This window comes from Balaenoptera physalus, assembly GCF_965194825.1.
Source record: "Balaenoptera physalus genome assembly, chromosome: 6".
NCBI classification, from domain to species: Eukaryota; Metazoa; Chordata; class Mammalia; order Artiodactyla; family Balaenopteridae; genus Balaenoptera; species Balaenoptera physalus.
Genome location: NC_138885.1, coordinates 90172609 through 90181593, shown reverse-complemented (window position 1 = coordinate 90181593; position 8985 = coordinate 90172609). Strand labels below are relative to the sequence as shown.

General features: G+C 39.1%; 1 long non-coding RNA gene across 1 annotated transcript in view; it reads left to right on the top strand.

Moving 5' to 3' along the window:
- Positions 1 to 8985, top strand: part of LOC309663430 — a 355502-nt gene continuing 346517 nt past the window's right edge. The window contains exon 1 of the long non-coding RNA XR_014265265.1: positions 1 to 8610. This is a non-coding gene — a long non-coding RNA (uncharacterized lncRNA). The remainder of the gene's footprint in view (positions 8611 to 8985) is intronic.

The following is an 8985-nucleotide window of genomic DNA, read 5'->3' as shown; positions in this document are numbered from 1 at the left end:
GTAGGTATTAAATTGAACCAAACTTGTTAAAAATCTAGGCTGAATAGATGATTTCAGGGCAGTAAAATGCACAGAATGGGAAATTGATTTTAGCTGTTAGTGAATTCTAATGAATACCAATGGTGGAATACTGATCTCCTGATGTAAATTGATCCCTTATAGAGGGCTGTTTAGATCAATGGGTGAGGTACTAATTGGGAAGTCAAGGTTTTTTTTGTTTTTTTTGTTTTGGGGGCGGGTGCGGTTTTGCCAGGGCTCTTCCTAAAGACAGCACGCACCAGAGAGGCGACAAGGAAGGTTTGGAGTGACCACCGAGTCTCTTGCCGCCATTCACTCCCTGTAGTTCCCATGGAAGAATAATTCTCAGAAGTCATGTGCCATCCACTAGGAGAGAGTCAAGAAAATGGCTGAGGCCACTAGGTCTGTGGGCCTGAGCAGCTGGTCTTGGGGGAGGACTTGTAGTTTCTCACCCTCACCTGGGGCCTCTCCTGGAACAAGAGTGTCTTCCCTTTCACTGGAAAGGAGATCCGGCTTTAACTAACCAGGAACACCGAGACCCTTAATTTAACGCTGTGTCAAATTAATTGGCTTGTTTGTCTTTATTCACATTTTATCATTGCTGGCCGCAAGAAACTGATTGAACAGCGTATTCAAGTCTCTGATCATCCCCCTTGTTAGGACAGGATCTCTGAGACCCACACAGACTTTGTTAAGTGAGTGTGTGTTGTTGTTAATCCACAAGCAAACATTTTTGTTGTTGTTAGTTCACAACTCATCTTTTAAATGTTTTTCTTCTAATTTTCCATCTGTAACTTGAGTGAGGTCAGGATGGGAACTCTAAAGCATCAGTCAGGGGTGTGAGACAGACTAGGGGACAGATGTACCTGGCAGGCAGATCTAGAAAGGCTAGTGAATTAAAATAATCGAGTGGCTCCAAAGCCATCAAGCTGCACAGAGTCAAGGATATCTGGCTGCAGTAACAGGACTTCAGCCGTGAGATGGGTACAGAGGCCTGAGTCCAGCCCCTGGGATAAGAGGTCAGAAAAAGGCAGGGTCTGGTGAAGGTGGGACTGGATTGGGTGGGGACGTTGACTATGCCAGTCTATGTCCTGAAGCTTGACTTTTCAGGTTTGAATCCTCGATGAAGTTTAAAAGCTCTATGTACCTCAGTTTCCACCAGTATAAAATGGGAATAATAATTTTGCCTACGTTATAGCGTTGTTGTGAGAATTAATTAATACATGTAAAGTACTTCTGAAAGTGATCGATTTTCTACAAGGCTGCCAACAGTACACAATGGGGAAAAGATAGTCTCTTCAATGAGCAGTATTGGGAAAAAATATCTACAAGCAAGAGAAAGAAATTGGACCCTTTTCTTACACTGTACACAAAATCAACTTAAAATGGATTAAAGACTTAAACATAAAACCTGAAACCATAAAACTCCTAGAAGAAAAATAGGAAAAAACTTCTCGACATTGGCCTTGGCAATGATTTCTTGGATATGGCACCAAAAGCACAGGCAGCAAAAGCAAAAAATGGACAAATGGGATAACATCAAACTAAACAGCATTTGCACAGCAAGGGAACATATCAACAAAATGAAAAGGCAACCTACAGGATGGGAGGAAATGTTTGCAAATCATACCTGAAAGGGTTAATATTCAAAAAATATAAAACTCCTATTCAATAGCAAAAAGACAAATAACTCAGTTTTAAAAATGGGCAAAGGAGGGACTTCCCTGGTGGTCCAGTGGTTAAGACTCTGCGCTCCCAATGCAGGGGCCCCGGGTTCAATCCTTGGTCAGGGAACTAGATCCCGCATGCCGCAACTAAAAATATCCCGCACACGGCAACTAAGACCCAGCGCAGCCAAATAAATAAATATTTTTAAAAAATGGGCAAAGGAATTAAATAGACGTTCCTCCAAAGATGAGATACATGGCCAACAGGGGAAAAAAAAGGTCCCAACGTTACTGATCATCAGGGAAATGAAAATTAAAACCACAATGAGATATCACATCACACCTGTTGGGCTGGCTATTATACAAAACAAAAAGATAACAGATATTAGCAAGGATGTGGAGAAAAGGGAGTCCATGTACACTGTTGGTGGGAAAGTAAATTGGTGCAGCCACTATGGTGAACAGTATGAAGTTTTCTTAAAAAATTAAAAATAGAACTACCGTATGATCCAGCAATCCTGCTTCTGGGAATATATATATGAAAGAATTGAAATAATTCTCAAAAAGATATCAGTACTTCTATGTTTATTGCAGCATTATTTACAGTTACCAAGACATGGGAGCAACCTAAGTGTCCATAAATGAATGAATGGATAAAGAATATGGTATATACATACAATAGAATATTAGTCAGCCTTAAAAATGAAGGAAATCCTGCCATTGCAGCAACATGAATGACTGGAGGACCTTATGCTAAGTGAAATAAACCAGACACAGAAGGACAAATGCTATAAAAATTTATATGATGACTCAAAAGTAGTTAAATGCATATAAGCAGAGAGTGGAATGGTTGTTGCCAGGGGTGGGGGGGAGGGGAACAAGGAGGTATTAGCCAAAGGGTACAAAATTTCAATTATACAAGATGAGAAAGTCCAGTCACCTACAGTACAGCATAGTGCCTATAGTTAACAATACTGTACTGTATATCTAACATATGCTAAGAGGGTTGATCTTATGTTAAGTGTTCTTATTACAAATAATTAGACAGAGGGAGAAAACTTTTGAAAGTGGATAGATTTTTGGCATAGACTGTGATGACAGTTTCATGGGTGTATACTTGGTTTCACGGATGTATACTTATCTCTAAACTCACCAAGTTGTACACATTAAATATGTACAGTTTTCTGGATGTCAGTCATGCCTAAAGTTTTTTTTTTTACATATTTATTGGAATATAATTGCTTTACAATGTTGTGTTAGTTTCTGTTGTACAACAAAGTGAATCAGCTCTATGTATACATATATCTCCATATGTCCTCCCTCTTGAGCCTCCCTCCCACCCTCCCTATCCCACCTCTCTAGGTGGTCACAAAGCACCAAGCTGATCTCCCTGTGCTATGCGGCTGCTTCCCACTATCTATTTTACATTTGGTAGTGTATGTATGTCAATGCTACTCTCACTTCGTCCCAGCTTCCCCTCCCACCATGTCCTCAAGTCCATTCTCTATGTCTGCATCTTTATTCCTGCCCTACTACTAGATTCATCAGTACCATTTTTTTTAGATTCCATATATATGTGTTAGCATACAGTATTTGTTTTTCTTTTTCTGACTTACTTCACTCTATGACAGACTCTAGGTCCATCCACCTCACTACAAATAACTCAATTTCGTTTCTTTTTATGGCTGAGTAATATTCCATTGTATATATGTGCCACATCTTGTTTATCCATTCATCTGTCGATGGACATTTAGATTGCTTCCATGTCCTGGCTATTGTAAATAGTGCTGCAGTGAACATTGGGGTGCATGTCTCTTTTTGAATTATGGTTTCCTCTGGATATATGCCCAGTACTGGGATTGTTGGGTCATATGGTAGTTCTATTTTTAGCTTTTTAAGGAACCTCCATACTGTTCTCCATAGTGGCTGTATCAATTTATATTCCCACCAAGAGTGCAGGAGGGTTCCCTTTTCACCACACCCTCTCCAGCATTTATTGTTTCTAGATTTTTTGATGATGGCCATTCTGACCAGTGTGAGGTGATAACCTCATTGTAGTTTTGATTTGCATTTCTCTAATAATTAGTGATGTTGAGCATCTTTTCATGTGCCTCTTGGCCATCTGTATGTCTTCTTTGGTGAAGTGTCTATTTAGGTCTTCTGCCCATTTTTTAATTAGGTTGTTTGTTTTTTGATATTGAGATCCATGAGCTGTTTGTATATTTTGGAGATTAATCCTTTGTCCGTTGTTTCATTTGCAAATATTTTCTCCCATTCTGAGGGTTGTCTTTTCATCTCATTTACGGTTTCCTTTGCTGTGCATAAAGTGTTTTTAAAAAGACAAAAATATCTCAATAAATGGAAAGATATTCCATGTTCATGGCTAGGAAGATTCGATATTGTCAAGACGTCAGTTCTTCCTAAATTGATCTATAGATTCAACACAATCCCAGTCAAAATTCTAGAAAGTTATTTTGTAGATATTGACAAATTGATTCTAAAGCTTATAAGGAAAGACAAAAGACCCAGAATAGCCAACACAACATCGAAGCAGGAGAACAAAGTTGGAGGACTGACACTACTTGAATTCAAGATTTACTATAAACCTACAGTAATTAAGACAGTGTGATAGTCATGAAACAATAGACGAATAGATCAATGGAACAGAATACAGATCCCAGAAATAGATTCACACAAATACAGTCAACTGATCTTTGACAAAGGAGCAAAGTCAAGTTAATGGAGAAAGGACAGTGTTTTCAACAAACTGGACATCCTTGTGCAAAAAAAAAAAAAAACAAAACTGAGACACAGACCTTACACCTTACGTCTTTCACAAAACTTAACTCAAAACATGATAAACCTAAATGTAAACATAAAACTACAAAACTTCCAGAAGATGACATAGGAGAAAATCTAGGGGACTTCGGGTTTGGTGATCAGTTTTTAGATACAACACCCAAATCATGATCCATGAAAGAAAAAAAATTGCTAAGTTGAATTTTATTAAAGTGAAAAGCTCCTGCTCTGTGAAAGACACTATTAAGAGAATGAAAAGACAAACCACAGACTGGGGGAAAATATTTGCCGAACAAATATTGATAAAGACTTGTATCCAAAATATAAAAATAATTCTTAAGAGTCAATAATAGGAAGACAAACAACCTAAATAGAAAATAGACAAAAGAGTTGAACCGACACCTCATCAAAGAAGATATACAGATGACAAGCACGTGAAAATATGCTTCATATCATATGTCATTAGGGAAATGCTAATTAATGCAACAATACGATACCACTACACACACATTAGAATAGTAAAATTCAAAACACTGACCAAATGTTGGCAAGGGTGTGTAGCAACAAGAACTCTCATTCATTGCTGATGGGAGTACAAAATGGTACAACCACTTTGGAAGAGAGTTTGACAACTTCTCATAAAGGTAAACATAATCTTACCCTATGCCTGATCCTAGGTATTTACCCAGTTGAGCTGAAAACATGTCCACACAAAAACCTGCACAAGAGAGTTTATACCAGCTTTATACATAATTGCCAAAACTTGGAAGCAACCAAATGTTCTTTCATAATAGGTGAATGGATAAACAAACTGGTACATCCATACGATGAAATCTTATTCAGTGATAGAGAAATGAGCACAAATCATGAAAAGACATGTAGGAAATCTAAATGCATATTGCTAAGTGAAAGAAAGCAGTTTTAATGGGCTATCTCCTGTAAGGTTCCAACTGTATGACATTCTCAAAAGACAAAACTATGAAGATAGCAAAAAGGTCAGTGGTTGCCAAGGGTTCAAAAGAAGGAAGGTAGGAAGGAATAGGTGGACATTTTTAGAACAATAAAACTAAAAACGTGTCATCATTCTGTATGACACTGTAATGGTGGACAGGACATTAGACACTTGTCAAACCCCACAACAGTGTACAATGCGAAGAGTGAACCTTAATGTAAACTATGAACTTTAGTTCCGAATAATGTATCAATATTTATTCCTTAATTTTAACAAAGGTACCACCCTAATGCAAAGTGTGGGGAAACCGTATGGAGGGACAGTATATAGAAACATATTGCTCAATCTTTTTGCGAATATAAAACTGCTTGAAAAAAGTATTATTATTTTTTCAAGAAATGTGTCTATTTCGTAGATGAGAAATCTGAGGCTCAGGACACAGAGAAATTAAGTAGCTCGCTGAAGCCACTCAAGCAATTACCATGGAAGTAGGTTATCCAGAGAAGAACTCAGGAGCAGAGGCTCAAAACTAAGAGCCAGTTTTCCTAATCTAAGTGCAAACTCAGTTTCTTTAACTAAGCCCTAAGCAGAAGCTCTTTTATTAAACAGGTATATTCTGTTGTGACGTGAATGTGGGGTCCCAGAAACTATTTTAACAAGTGCTCCATGTGATCCTAATATGCACTAAGACTTGAAAGACTGTCCTGGGCTACTGATGGGGAGTCAGGAATCAAGGCAGAGATAGAGCCAAGCTTGGCTTGACAGCATGAGGAACAAGCTGGAGCTCCATGTGGACGCCTGTCTGCTCCAAGGGACCCTTCCTGCATGTTACCTGGAGTGGCTGAGCTTGCCTGGGCTGCAGAGGATGCCTGCAGAAGGTGTTAGGATAGACGGTGTTAGGATAGGTGTTAGGGGTTAGTTTTTCCAGGTGCAAAAACTTGTCTATGGAGTTTAGGAGAAAAACACTCAGTTTAATCCCATTTCTTTGCATTGAGACTAAGGAAATACATTGTACTTTTCTTCGTCTTCATGACTTGGTATTTGAAGGAGGAATCTTTCATTCATTTAACATGTATTTATTGAGTATCTACTCTATGCCAGGCATTATTTAGGCTCAGGGATACAGCTTGAACAGGCTGTACTGGTCTCACAGAGCCTTCATTCTCAAGGGGGCAGACAGGCAAATAATAAACAGATTTTCTTTTCTTAAATATGGTATTTCTAGGTTCCTTGCCTCTCATAAAGCTTGTATTTTTGCACCTCTCCTGAAGTGTATGTGAGAGCCTCACAGGAGAATTCCTCCCTCAGTTACTCTGTGTAAATGTACCACATTGTTCTGTAGATCTGGGATGAGCAGATGTCCAGCATCTTCCATGCAGAGAAGAATTACGTGCTTGAGTTGTTGCTGAATTCATTCTCCATGTGATGAAGAATGTACATTTCACATCGTTTTGAATATTAAATGACAAAAAAAGGAGAAGAAAATAAACCATATAAAAATAACTGCATGACATTAGGCGAAGGATTTAAAGTCACCGAAACAAGGAAATTCCAAATTAAGGTCAGATATTCAGGACCACACTGCCTTTTCAGCCACATTGATGTGTTACCAGGATTCTTTCTTCACTTGGTGTTTTCTTGGCTTTTCATTTTGACACTCAGCAACTTAGTCACTACTCACAGAGAAATGATCTCCACTCCCTCAGGTTATCTATCCTGTTTTCTTTGCTGGGATTGGTATTTAGAATTTTGGCTAAGCAACTTCAAACAGAAGGGCTTGTTTGTTTCAACTTTACCTGAAAGTTGACTCTCTTTATTAAAAATTGCGGCATTGCAAAAGAAAGATCATAATTGATTTCAATACTGTCTTAAAAATACCTCCACTGTAAATAAAAATCAAAGAAAACTAAGGAGTAAACTCCATAAGAAAGGAGGCTCACAGGGAAATTGTAGAGGTAGTCAAACCCTAGAACTTTGTACCAGTATGTCCTGGAGTATATCAGGAATTGCCAGTTGTAAGGCTGCTTTACCAAAGAGAAATCAAGATATCTTTATCCCTATTATTATAATTTTCTCCCCCTGACTTGCTAAATCTACTCAAACTAGTCTTTAAGCTCTAAATCAGTAGCTTTCAGACTTGACTGCATTTGGAACCCCATAGGGAGCTTTAAAAAATCTCAGTGTTCAGGCCACACTCCAGATGAATTATATCAGGATTTCTGAGGATGGGATCTGGGCATTAGCATTTTTAAAGCTCTCCAAATGATGCCGATGGGCAGCCAAGTCTGAGAGCTAGCGCTCTAAGTAACTGGTTAATAAGCCTTGTGTTAGGCAGCTATTTGCCAATACCAGAATAATTGTTCTGTGTCAGAGAAGGATGAGCGAAAGAATGTAATTGATCTAGCTTTTCTTACCTTCCCCTCTGAGAGAGAGGAAAAAAAAAAAGTAAAAGAAGGCTCAAGAGAGATTTGATACTATCAAGGAAAAAGAAACAAATTTTAATGTACTTAATAAATGTTGAGCCGAAAGTGAGCCAATTGGTTTTTCTTCTCGGTAAGAATGAATGTATGTCAGTCAGACTAAACGGAAGAAATTAGGAGGCTGTGAAGATGAATTAGGAGTTTAGGCCAATAGTATTATTTAGCAAGCCAAGAATGACAGTGTTTGAACATATCTTTTATCCATTGCAGGTCCAATTTTTTACCAGGTAGACAAGGTGGAGTGGGGAGTGGGGGAGGAGTAGTACGTTGCTACTGGGTGGCCCTGGGCCTGCTGCTGACAAGTTCAGGGTGAAGATCCAGGAAAAACAAAACTATTCCTGAGATTTTCTACTTGAGGTATTCATGGAAGTAAGTGAGAGAATTTGCATAAATAGTAACTTTCCTAGTATTTGGTGGTGAACTATGAGGGGGCATATTATTTATTTATTATTATTATTATTATTATTTAAATTTTTATTTATTTTTGGCTGCGTTAGGTCTTCGTTGCTGTGCGCAGGCTTTCTCTAGTTGCAGCGAGCAGGGGCTAATTTTTGTTGCGGTGCGCGGGCTTTTCATTGCGGTGGCTTCTCTTGTTGCAGAGCACAGGCTCTAGGCGTGCGGGCTTCAGCAGTTGTGGCACGTGGGCTCAGTAGTTGTGGCTCGCGGGCTCTAGAGCGCAGGCTCAGTAGTTGTGGTGCCCGGGCTTAGTTGCTCCACGGCATGTGGGATCTTCTGGACCAGGAATCGAACCCGTGTCCCCTGCATTGGCAGGCAGATTCTTAACCACTGTGCCACCAGGGAAGTCCGGGGCATGTTATTATTAAGGCTAATAAAAGGAAAAGGAAATGCTGGTAGCATTAGTGCATCAAATTGTGTAGTACTTGATATTCCTGGCATGCAGATATGGTTTTCACTATACCCCCAATTGGTAAACTGGGTACAGAGATACTTGGGGGCCTTTTTCAGGGTAACAGCTGATAGAAGAATAACTGAGCCTGACTCTGAGCTCAGTGGCTTCCACAAAATAATGTGAGCACTCATTACGTGGTTATAGCACCAAGGACCACTT